Here is an 11,767-nt window from a genome sequence, read left to right as displayed (position 1 = left end):
CTAAAAAAATTTTAATGTTTCACGAATAGAGCAGAAAATACACGGATATACCGTAGCAGATCTAAAATAATGTATTACATAGACCGTTTATTTTGTAAGTTAGAAACTGTAGCAAGGCATCTTTGCTGACTTTGTAAATAGTTCCCAAAGCTAGCCTGTTAAGTGATAGAGGTCACACTAGGTCAGTGTGTTTGTCTAATGGTGCCGTAAAATGGAGAAACGATCTGATAAGGACAGAGGCTGGCTGGTGCGTGTTCTCTAGGCAGTGATATTGTTATAGGCTTCAGATATAAGGTAAATGACCTTGTGATCTTGGAAAAGATTGTAATATGTCACTGTCAGGAACAGTTATAGGGAGGATGGAAAAATCTGAGAAAATCTAGCAGCTAAGTTAGTATAAGAGAGTCCATTGTAAGATCTAGACCGGGTTGCATGCTACAAAACCACAAATATCTTTCTACGGGTACAGTTACTACGTAGATGATTAACGAACTAATTATGGCCATAAAAAATCATGATCTACCGAGAAAAGCAATATATCATAAAATTGCATCTCTTCGCTCAAGTCGAAAAAATAAGTAGTATAATAATGAGAATTTCTGACAAAAGATAAATAATTAAATAAATAGTTAATAAATATAATTCTACGTAATTACTTGATAGTTATTGATATCCGAAGGTGATTCTCTGTTTATATTTTTGGAGAAAGCAGATCTGGTTATATTTTCTGCGACTTTTTGTACTGAAGGCATGCATATATCAAAATATCTCGCAGCAGCACGCATCGACTGAAATATTATTTCTTCACCAGTTTCTGGATTTGTAGACTTAACTGATCTTGCAATTTTTGAGTATTTACCAGTATTACCACGTGTATTATTCTCACTCAGTGAGATAGCTTGTAAATTGGATAAGGAGTTGTTCTGAGGATTTGAATCAATACGATCGATCACAAGACCATCTTTGATCACTCCGAAGAAACACTCGTACGTGAATCGAGGACAGAGATATCTTTTCTTCCCAACAATAAATCTAAGATAACAAGTATTAGTAACAGTACTAACTGGTTTCTTCAACAGACAATTTCTGCTAACACCATCACGATTTACCTCGTAGTTTGTTATGATAGGATGTCTCACAAATTCTTGCTCCATTATATAATAATTATTTGTTTAAATCATTGTTTGTCTGAAATCTTGATATATAATCCTCCACGGATTTTATAGCATTTTCACTGTTATTATTTTTTTTGTCATAATATCTCTTAAGTTCTCTGAACCGTTTTTCACAGCTTTTGCACATAACCCTGTTTTTCGTCGTACTCCAACACCACATCGCAGACACGGTAATGGTCCTAGACTCCCTCGACGTATACTTTGTAAGTGCATCCAACAAAATTCACCTCTACAGGATTTGTTGCAGCGAGTTACTGAGCCGATCATGAACCACCTGCACTGATTCTTCATATATATATATATATATATATATATATATATATATATATATATATATATATATATATATATATATATATATATATATATATTTTTTTTTTATTTAAATATTTGTTTTAATTATACGAACGAATGCGAGAGATCATCCCAAACTAGGCCTTCTAAATATAAATTTAATCTCGACAGATTATCTCCTGACTTACCAGTACGAGATCTGGTTGATCCGAAAAATAAAAGTTTGATCTCGAAAATTCATGATGCCAAGAAAGAATTTTACACGGATGGTGCATCTCATGTATAGTCAACGTTCAAGATTATACGGAACGCTGACGAAGTTAGTGTCGACTCTGTCAAGGAAAAAGTTGTTGATGCTACAATGAATGACCAACGAGCGGCAACTATCATTAACTACATCGCTGAGTACGAGGGTGATCAAAAATATTTCTTCAGAGTAAAGTTTATTGTGTTAACAGAAACATATAGTTGGATTATCCGTGGCAAATATGATCCTGTCCTTGGTAATAATAAAATTGCCATATTAAGTAGAAATTCCAGACCGGGTCTATTGACTGGTATCGATAAACCGTACTATGAGCGAGCGTACCCTGTAACAGCAGTTATTTATGGAATCTATGAGATAAATAAAAAAAAGCATTGATAAACTGGCCCCATGAAATTTTCAAGGTTAAATTGTGTGGCCGAACGAGTAATAGAACACTTTACAAACGCGATGCGTGGAAACGGATTAACTGATTTAAGACATGAAAAAATAAACTCGTGGGCTGATTCAGTTAAGGATACCGGTGCTACAATAAAAGATGTTGCTGAATTAGGAAAAATATTAAAATTTCCAATAACAGTATTAACGATAACCGGAGAAATATTATACGAATCGAAATATAAATCGAAAGGAGCTCCAATAAATATTATTGATCATAACGCGCACGCATGGACTAACGCAGTAACAATATTTCCACGTGATCGAACTGTTAGATTTTACCGCGGAGACATGTTTGGTTTCATTAACGAAATAAGTAAAAACGATCCTGTATCGGTATGGTTATTTAAAATTGACGAGGAAGGTGGATTTGATCAGTTTGTTAAACCAAACGGTGAAATATGTCGAACAGAATCTCTCCACAACGAGATGAAAAATCTCGCGGAGAAGTTTTCCAAGTACAAGCACGCGGAAAATACTGACAAATTACTAATTGTTTTACCGTTCCATCTGTTGCAGCCCACGCTGCAAGAGAAAAAAAATTCATGGAAACCAACACGATTTAATTTACTCGAGGAAGTACACGCAAGTTGCGTCGAATACGGACACGGTGGATTATGGAATACCAAGTATAATTACAATGATGTTATTTCAGTTGATATGGATGCATGTTATCCGGGACGTTTTCTAGGATACGGAGATTGTTCTGGATATTTTGCTAGATTTGGTCACCCTACAAACGAGATGACACGAGTTGCAATTAATGGACCATTGCGTGATTTTGATCTGACTGTATTCGCTTGTGTTGAATCATTGAGTTTAACGAAAATCTCCACCAAATTTGTTATGTTTGGTTTGGTAGACATCTTTGTGAAAAACGTTGGGCGCCTATAGTTTTATTACGATATATGCTAGATTGCGCGGTACTGACATCTTTGTTTGTCAGTGAGGCAATTATATCATATCAAGCGCAGACCGAAAATTGGTTGCCCGTGCCAGATTCTATCAGTCTTGATGAAGTTATTAGCGAGTTTAAGGAAAAATGTCCTGGTGTTTCTGAAGATGATATTATCAAAGAAGCTCCTAAAATACTCGAGCTTAAACTTAAAAATAACGAAAAAACCGCAAAAGATCTCGGTAGAAGAATTATAGGTAAATTTATTCAGGGTGGTGCATATGATCATAAAAGACATTACGCACGATTAATTCTAGATGATGCCGAATACGATTTTATAATCGCTAATACAACAGCGAGAGATATATTTGTAAATCGAGAAAGTGCTTATTTATCCGACGGAACAAAATTTGGTACGATCGTTAGTTACATAAATGATATCTCCCCACAGTTTACTCATCTAAGATCTCCTATGTTGGCTTATGTTTCTATAAATTTATTATCGATGATTAAATAGATTTCCTGAGACCGCAGTCAGAGTCGCAACGGATTCGTTTTATATTTCGAGTAAATATTTAGAATCTGTTATGGAATTTATAAGTAGTGATGAACGATGGAGTTCGTGGAGAATAAAAAAGGAAATATTACACAATTATACAGAATCAGCAGATGTTCCGATGAGAGATTTTTATCGTAAAGGTAATAAAATATCAGAAATGTCGAAAGCGCCGTCGGTGAGTGATCCAATAACTAGATATAAGACAGTATATCTCAATGGACCTGGAGAATGCGGCAAGACGACTCGAGCAATTAATGTTTTTAGAAATTCAGATATGATCGTGCTGAAATCCACACATAGACTTGCAAGAGAGATGAAACAACGGCAAGTACAATCGTGCACGTATCATAGTTTCTTTTGGTGGCACGGAGATACATGGACTCCTGAACGAATGGGAGAAAAATATATACCTAAAATAATTATTTGGGACGCGATATGTACGGTGTCTTTGGATATATTAAAAACGTTTCTTGATTGGTTGTTGACGAAAAATACCGCTATAATAATGTGTGGCGATCATGGTCAGCCGCCGCCTTTTGTTGGACCGTCTCCACATGATTGGTTAAAAAATTTCGTTGATTATTAGGAAGAAATAAATGATGATCATAGAGCTCTTGATGAAAATTTAAAGGAGTTTAAAAAATTAATCAGATTACAATAATACGAGGAGTGATCTCAGAGACCTCAATGAACGAATTTTTGAATTTATGGAGACCCGACGATTTGATAGTAGCAAGCAGAAAAATAATCAGAGACGCTTTACAACGGCAGTTATTTCAGCTGCATAAAGAAAAATACTCAGAATTGCCCGTACCGTTACGTTATAGACCATCAGATACACGAAAACAGAATATTAATGTTGATATTCCAGGGCAGACTGAGAAAGAAAATCTCGTATTCAATGATATTGTCGCTGTTGATATCAGTGTTGTCGAAGATGCATTACGCGCTGACAAATCTCCATGTGTGTTGGGATACGCTATGACGATCCACTCGTCTCAGGGCTTAACTATTTTTGATACACGAGTCTGGATTGTAGACGATCGTATCGAATGGTCAAATTTAGTTTATTTAGCGGTATCAAGGGTTAGAAAAATATCATAGTTATGGAGAATTATCTTGGACGCTACAGAAATTATTGATGATGTAACCGACGATAGCACAATAAGAAAAAAATTAACTGGTTATAAATAATCTGATTAAAAAAATAAACGCGATTTTGATCTTGATGTTGAATTTATTATTGAGTTAAAACAGCAACAGAATAATCATTGCGCAAGTTGTAATTGTGTAATGTTATGGCGGTATTTGAATAATGATTCAAGACAATTTACCGTAGACAGAAAAAATAATAATGGCGGTCATACACGAGAAAACGTTATGTTGACCTGGTTCGAGTGTAATCGGCGTCGGGATGCTAGTTAAGTGATCGCGGTGGTAGTTGTGTATCCTCGGGAAACACCAGTAGTTGTTCACGTTTAAATCCACGTTGAGGAGCAGTTAAATCTAATCTGTAGATTGCAGGTCTACCTGAGGATCTTGTCACGGTGGATATTTTGTGTGTGGTAACACTCCAAATAGGATCAGTTGCTCTCGCTTTACCACCTTCAAGTTCACCCGGTTCATATAAATATCTAACTGTAACATCACCCAGTATTTTTTCTTTTTCAGTATACTTTCGTTGTATTGGTATATTTTTTTTGGAATTGCATTAATGAATTTCATGTTGGTTGTTCGTGTAATCCCATTATTTAACGCAGTTATCACGCTTGGTAATCTTGCGACCCATTCGCGAGATCTTTTATCTTGAATAAATTCCTTCTCGTATTGATATCCAAATAACCGCTCAGCAAGTGTTCGATTAAATCGTTCAACAATTGCCTGATCACGGTGAATCGCAGTATGCCCTCGTCGTATTTTTATATCATGTCGTTTCATCAACGATGATACCGGGCCAAGAAATTCTTTGCCAGGATCAACCTGTAGCAGCTGTGGCCATCGCAGACCACCTCGTTGATAAATCCTTTCAAATGCATCAGCTACTTTAGAAGATGTTTTTGTTGATAGCGGCTCTGCCTCTTTATATCTACTTGCAACATCAACGACAGTTAGCGCGTACTTGTATGCTTTTCTACGTACAGTATCATGTGGTAAAAATAAAATATCTGCTTGATGAACTTCATTAGAACACAAACATCAAAATACGCGTACTGAATTCGTTTCGGTGGTGGTAGGTAAATTTGCCATATCGCTTGCCTGGGTAACCACGCTTCAGCAGTAGAACGCGTAACATTTGCTGCATCAGCGAGTTTGATAATTGCTGCTCTGCCTCTCCAGGATCCCCTTGGACTATAATAAATAGACTCCATTTATATATTACCAGCACCTAGTGCTAATTTACCTTTCATCGCAATCTTACTAACCAGTTAGCTAATTTTTCTCTTATATTTTTATTTTTTATAGAATTTAACGCATGATTTAGTTTCACATCTGCAATATGCATGTCTTGTAGATTTTCACTTTTATACGCTACATAATGAACATGACAAGCTCGATCAATATCGTTTATAGGATACTCACCTGGCTTTGATTGATCCTGATTATCAAGTCTGATATCAAGTCTGGTACCAGGACCACAATAATTATATCCAGGTAGATGTTTTTCTCCTGGGTATTTAGCCCATGGAGTGCCCGGAAACTTTGACATCGATTTAGCAATATCACCACCGCGCTTATTAGGTAAAAACGAAAATTTCTTTTTACCGCATACAGAACATTTTCCACCATACGCTATTTTTTTTTTCGTGATAACCGTAGCTAAATCAGTAGTTGGAGTTTTAACTTTACAGCGTAAACAATATAGATTCATGTTATAAAATATATGGATACAATTGATTTCTCAGCAACTCGGCGATGAGAGCCAGTTAAACACCACCCAGCGTTACCAAATTCCATCAGAATGATTATCATAGGACCATCTGGATCGGGTAAGACGCAATTATTACTTAATTTTGACAATGAGATGGTTGAAATGGGATAAATTATATCTGGTAGCACCATCCGTTGATGATCAGAGGTGTTATGAAGTATTAAAAGACTTTAACGAAAATGTAAGATTTATAAATGAAAAAAAATGATATTATTGATTTTATAACAGATATTAATGAAGCACCGTCCGTAGATGATCTTGATAGGTTTATTAATAATTTAGTTGTGTATGATGATGTGATGCTAGACAAACAATCAAAATCTAGCCAGGATATTTTCTCGAGGAAGACATAAAAATACAGATGTGATCTATGTTACTCAGCGATATACACAAATTCCGAAAGTGAACAGAGATAACTGTAATATTTTACTTGTGTTTAACGGAGTTGATACGTATACGCTGCGAAATATTTATCAAACTTGGTGTGGTGGTGACATGGATTATAATAAATTCAGAAATTTCTTTTCACGAGCTCAAGTTGCACACGGATTTATAACGATAAATTTACATGATCCAAGAACAAGATATTGTGCGGGTCTTGATAAAATATTTGGATAAATTATTAGCAGCAGAGAGGGCTCGACCTCAATAAAGTGTTTATGTGGTAAAATAAACCATTCTACGAACAAAAAAAAAAAAAAAAAAAAGACAACGACGGTAAAGTAACACGAATTTGAGAATCTTTCGGAAGGTTTATTTTTGCTACAATTTGTGTCGACGCGTTTGGTTAAATTTGTGTCGATGCCGTTTTTTTCTTTGTTCGTAGGAAGGGTTATTTTTAGTTTCTCGACCATTTCGACTATTGGTCTGTTCGCCCTCTCTGCTGCTCAGCATTATATATATATATATATATATATATATATATATATATATATATATATATATATATATATATATATATATATATATATATATATATATAGACACACATACATATACATACATACATATATACTCCTAAATTCGCAAGGTTATGGCTACAATAACTAATCCACATACCAAACCGCTCCGGTGGCCCAGTGGTCACAGCGTGTGCCATGGATTCTGGAGGCCGCTGGTTCTAATCCCGGCCGAGTCATAGCAAAGGCTTTTAAAAATGGTACTTACAGTTGCCCCACTAGGCGATCAGCATTAAGAGGTTAGTGTTAGGATTGGTCGGCCTGATGTCAGATAATGTGACTGGGTGGCACAGCATGCTACATGTCAGCGGCATGATGCCTCGGTGCTAGACATCACCATAAACTGCCACACTGCCAACATCGTAGCGATATGCTAGAAATCTTTCTTTAAAGCTACGTTAAAAATCGATATCACGCTCACACATAATCCTCCACCAAATAAACAGCCTAATAGAGAAGTTGTCGAAGAGGAAACTTAGTATATATGTCAAGCCGACTGACTCTCTCTCTCTCTCTCTCTCTCTCTCTCTCTCTCTCTCTCATATGATCATTTTTTTTTTCTTTTATAAAATTAAAAAGTGTTGTTCGGTCCGGCCCCTTTACGGTCCCGGGGATATATTCCCGGTTGCCCCGCCTCTTTCTGGTCTTGTCTATTGATAATTCGAGTACACTTAATGGGTAGGTGGGTGTGGTATAGTCAAATATCACGTATCGAACGAAATGACAGTAAAGTTATATAGTATGAACCCCAAAATCTGTCATTTAAATATTCATGGACAATCTGTTTTATGGAACATATATTTCATTGAGCTAAAATAGGCAATTTGATATTGTAATTTACGCGCAATAGATAACGGCATTGTAACCGTATTGAAATATTGGAATGTACTTATCATTTTGCTTGAAGACTAATCAATATACAAGTGATTAAAAATCAGACGATATCATATATATTGTGCTAAATAGGTACAGAAATGTAGAAATAGCGGAGTTGGATTAACAATAGTAATATAATCTCTCTTATTACATCACCACCACAATCATCGTCACCAAGATCGCGTGAACGTCTAAATTGGCAAAGTTGTAATAATCCTCGTTAGAAAACACAACGGGATCAATGTCTACAACGTTGGCCCACATTAGCAGACACATTGGGTCAAGCTCTACAACTCTGTAACGGCCCACGTTAGCAAACACATTGGCGTAATGTCTTCAGAGCTGTAATGGTAACACCAGCTAACCAATCGAGGTCATTGTCGACAACGATATAATGGCCCTCGTTAAGAAACACAAGGGGGTCAATGTCGCCAACGTTAGCAAAGGTATCGAGGTTAATATCGCGAACGGTATAATGGCCCACGTTTGTTAGCATAAAGGGGACAATGTCGATAACGCTGTCATGGCTCGTGTTGTCAAGCACAGCCAGACTTGAGGCTTATACACTAGGCGGGTGGCTATATCGTATGATTTTGTTTCATACTACTTTGCTGTAAGACCGTCCTGAACGCCGTAATTTCAAGTGGACTAACTAATATATTCAACCCAATATGTCATATGAACACCATCTATTTATTGTAGATATGATGCTGGTGGTATTTTCAAATATGATGAAATAAATAAAGCAGATGAAGCAACTCTGGTGATTTTATTGGTGGATTTTATTTTATCTGTCAGTTAAAATCTGCAGCAGCTTTGATGGTATCAACACCACAAAAGAAGAGCAATAACGTAAGAGAAAAAAATTGAAACGGTGGCGTTTATATGAATATCATCGAGGTGTTAATAGCGACAGCAGGCAGACATGTTGTGTAAAACATTGCATGCTGTTAATTTAGGAGCAAATACAATAAATACATCTTTAACAGTAGCAATGATTCCAATAATATTTTGTGATGATGTGATAAGTGCTGATTTCTTTGTAGTGAGAGAGTAAAGCTATAATCGCATCATTAGCAGTGTTAGTTTTTCGACCAGATTGGTGTCCTGACAGTAGTTCTGATAATATTTGGTGAGATGCTGAGTGCCGATTGTTCTGGTAGCAACAGCGGCACTAGTAGTAGTGGTAGCTGCAGTAGTATTTGGTATTGTTGTAGTCATGGTCTTGGTGGTGTTGGTGGTAACATTAATAGAAAAGGAAAAGGATGAGGATGATTTTAATATACAGTAGCTGTATCTGGCAAAGGGACAAATAGAAAGAAAGAAATAAAGATAGATAGATAGATAGATAGATAGATGCAAATATTCGAGTTACTAAATTCAAATAATCAGAAAGACTTGTATGCAAAGGTCGAGGTTTTCTTATCATAATTTGATCCTTGTTCATTATTCATGCTATTTTATTTTACCTGCCTTTCTTAGTTTGAATAAAGCACGTGACAGAGCGATACATTTCATTTTTATTCTTCAAATGTCCTTGAACTAATAATTCCCAACAGCATAACTTAGCCAGGTACGGAGTTATCTATTCAGTACCTAGCTAGCTTGTTGCTGCATGCTTCAGAAATTGTATGCATTGACTGGCGGGTTTGTTTATAGCGTCACAACTTTGCCTGGGAGGGTACCAAAAATACATGTCCAAATGTCAACTTCCAGACAATTCAGGAAGCTTACAGTTTGAGGGATTTGTACAAATTTTGTAAGTATCATGTTGTTTGTGATTGTTATACTACACAAATGCGCATTCATATTATACGTGTTCATAATGGGTGTTGGCCAGTTATCAGCCAGGGTAAGTCTACGTACAAACTTAGCCATGTTACCCGTATTCACAATTACGGTAACTTCCATTTAGTCAATGTATTTTGCAACTATTAGTATGACTGCATAAATAGACATTCCTACTACCCGTGTACACAATTATGGAATCTCATGTCCAGTCAGTGTATAAAATTATATTAGAATGACATTACTTTCGAGGGTACTTATTATCCTCTATTTACATGTACACATATCATGGCCGAGTTCAGACTTTAAACAGATCTATCGACTTATAATCGATTTGTTAGAGATTTTTGTGGAGGAGGGTGGGGATTCTAAGAAGCTCTCTGGTGTATTCACTTTTTTAAATGACATATTTTATATTCTGGAGACAAATATTTTGGAGACTGAAACATCTTTGAAATAGAAGTTTGCAACACAATCAGCCAGGTATGGTGTAATCTGTTCGTTATCTAGCTTGTTCATACATGTTACAAAAGATCACTGCAGTGATTGGCGTGTTCGTTTAAAACGTCACAACTTTGCCTGGGAAGGTAGAAAAGACATGTTGCCGAATTGACATGCCAGCTATTTCAGGAACTTTACATTTTAAGGGATTTATATAAATTTTGTAAGTATCAGTCTTCTTTGTCTGATTACCAAACTACACAAATGTAAATTCATCTTACCTATGTTCACAGTGGGTGTGGGGCAGTTACCTGTCAGTATCAGTCTAAATATATACAAACTCAGTCATATTACTCGTATTCATATTTATGGTAACTTCTGTCTAGTCAATGTTATTTTGCAAGTATCAGTCGGGGGCCCCGAGTGGCCTAGTGGTCTCAAGTGTTCACTGTTCCAGATCACTACCATCTCACCTCTGCGTGTTTTCTAGAGGGTACGTGATCAAGTTTGCCTGTAGATTCTCGTGGGGTCGGTAGTTCTGTCCGGACTTTTCCTGGGTTCTAGGTCCACCAGTATAAATTTCCTCCATGTATGTCCCATCTTATACCGAAATGCGTTAAACCCCATAACAACAACAGAAACTAATATAAGCCTGACTACACAGATACGCATTCATATAGCCAGTGTTTACAATTAAAGAAATATATCAACTGTTAATGGAATATTATTTTCGTAGGTATTTGTTATCCAGTTTTGACATAATATCATGGTTGAGTTCAGACAACAATCAATAAACTTCCAATCGATTTTACAGATTTGAGTGCAGGACGGTAGTGATCCTAATAAGTACTCTGGTGAAAGCAGTTTTGAAATGCCATTAATCTTGTAAGATTTGATATTGTGGAAACTAAAAGGAGTAACAGAGTATGGATAGGTAGTTTTATACATTTAGTCTAGTTTGAAATCGCTAGATACTATTAATTGGTATTACAACAGATACAAGAAGTACATAAATAACTAAGCATTAAAGAGTATGATCCATTACATTCATTACGTGTGTGTTTAACTAGAAGTTTTTCTTAAATTATAATGGTTATTGTTTTCAAATATACGAATTGAAATTCTGACGCACGACACATTTCATTCGT

The 11,767-nt window shown here is 36.0% G+C and overlaps 1 protein-coding gene across 2 annotated transcripts in view; it reads left to right on the top strand.

Annotated features, from left to right (window-relative positions):
- The first annotated feature begins 9,812 nt into the window (after positions 1-9,812).
- LOC149774801 (uncharacterized) overlaps positions 9,813-11,767 on the top strand; it is a 119,252-nt gene continuing 117,297 nt past the window's right edge. The window contains exon 1 of one of the 2 annotated variants that reach the window (XM_089944907.1): positions 9,813-10,149. The gene's annotated coding sequence lies outside the window, so the exon portion shown is untranslated. The remainder of the gene's footprint in view (positions 10,150-11,767) is intronic. The other variant, XM_089944904.1, reaches the window with a different exon arrangement.

The sequence above is a fragment of the Sinohyriopsis cumingii genome, unplaced genomic scaffold (genome assembly GCF_028554795.1).
Source record: "Sinohyriopsis cumingii isolate HCF-2022 unplaced genomic scaffold, ASM2855479v2 utg000160l, whole genome shotgun sequence".
Taxonomy (NCBI): Eukaryota; Metazoa; Mollusca; class Bivalvia; order Unionida; family Unionidae; genus Sinohyriopsis; species Sinohyriopsis cumingii.
Note: the sequence above shows the minus strand (reverse complement) of the source record. Positions and strands in the feature narration are given on the sequence as shown.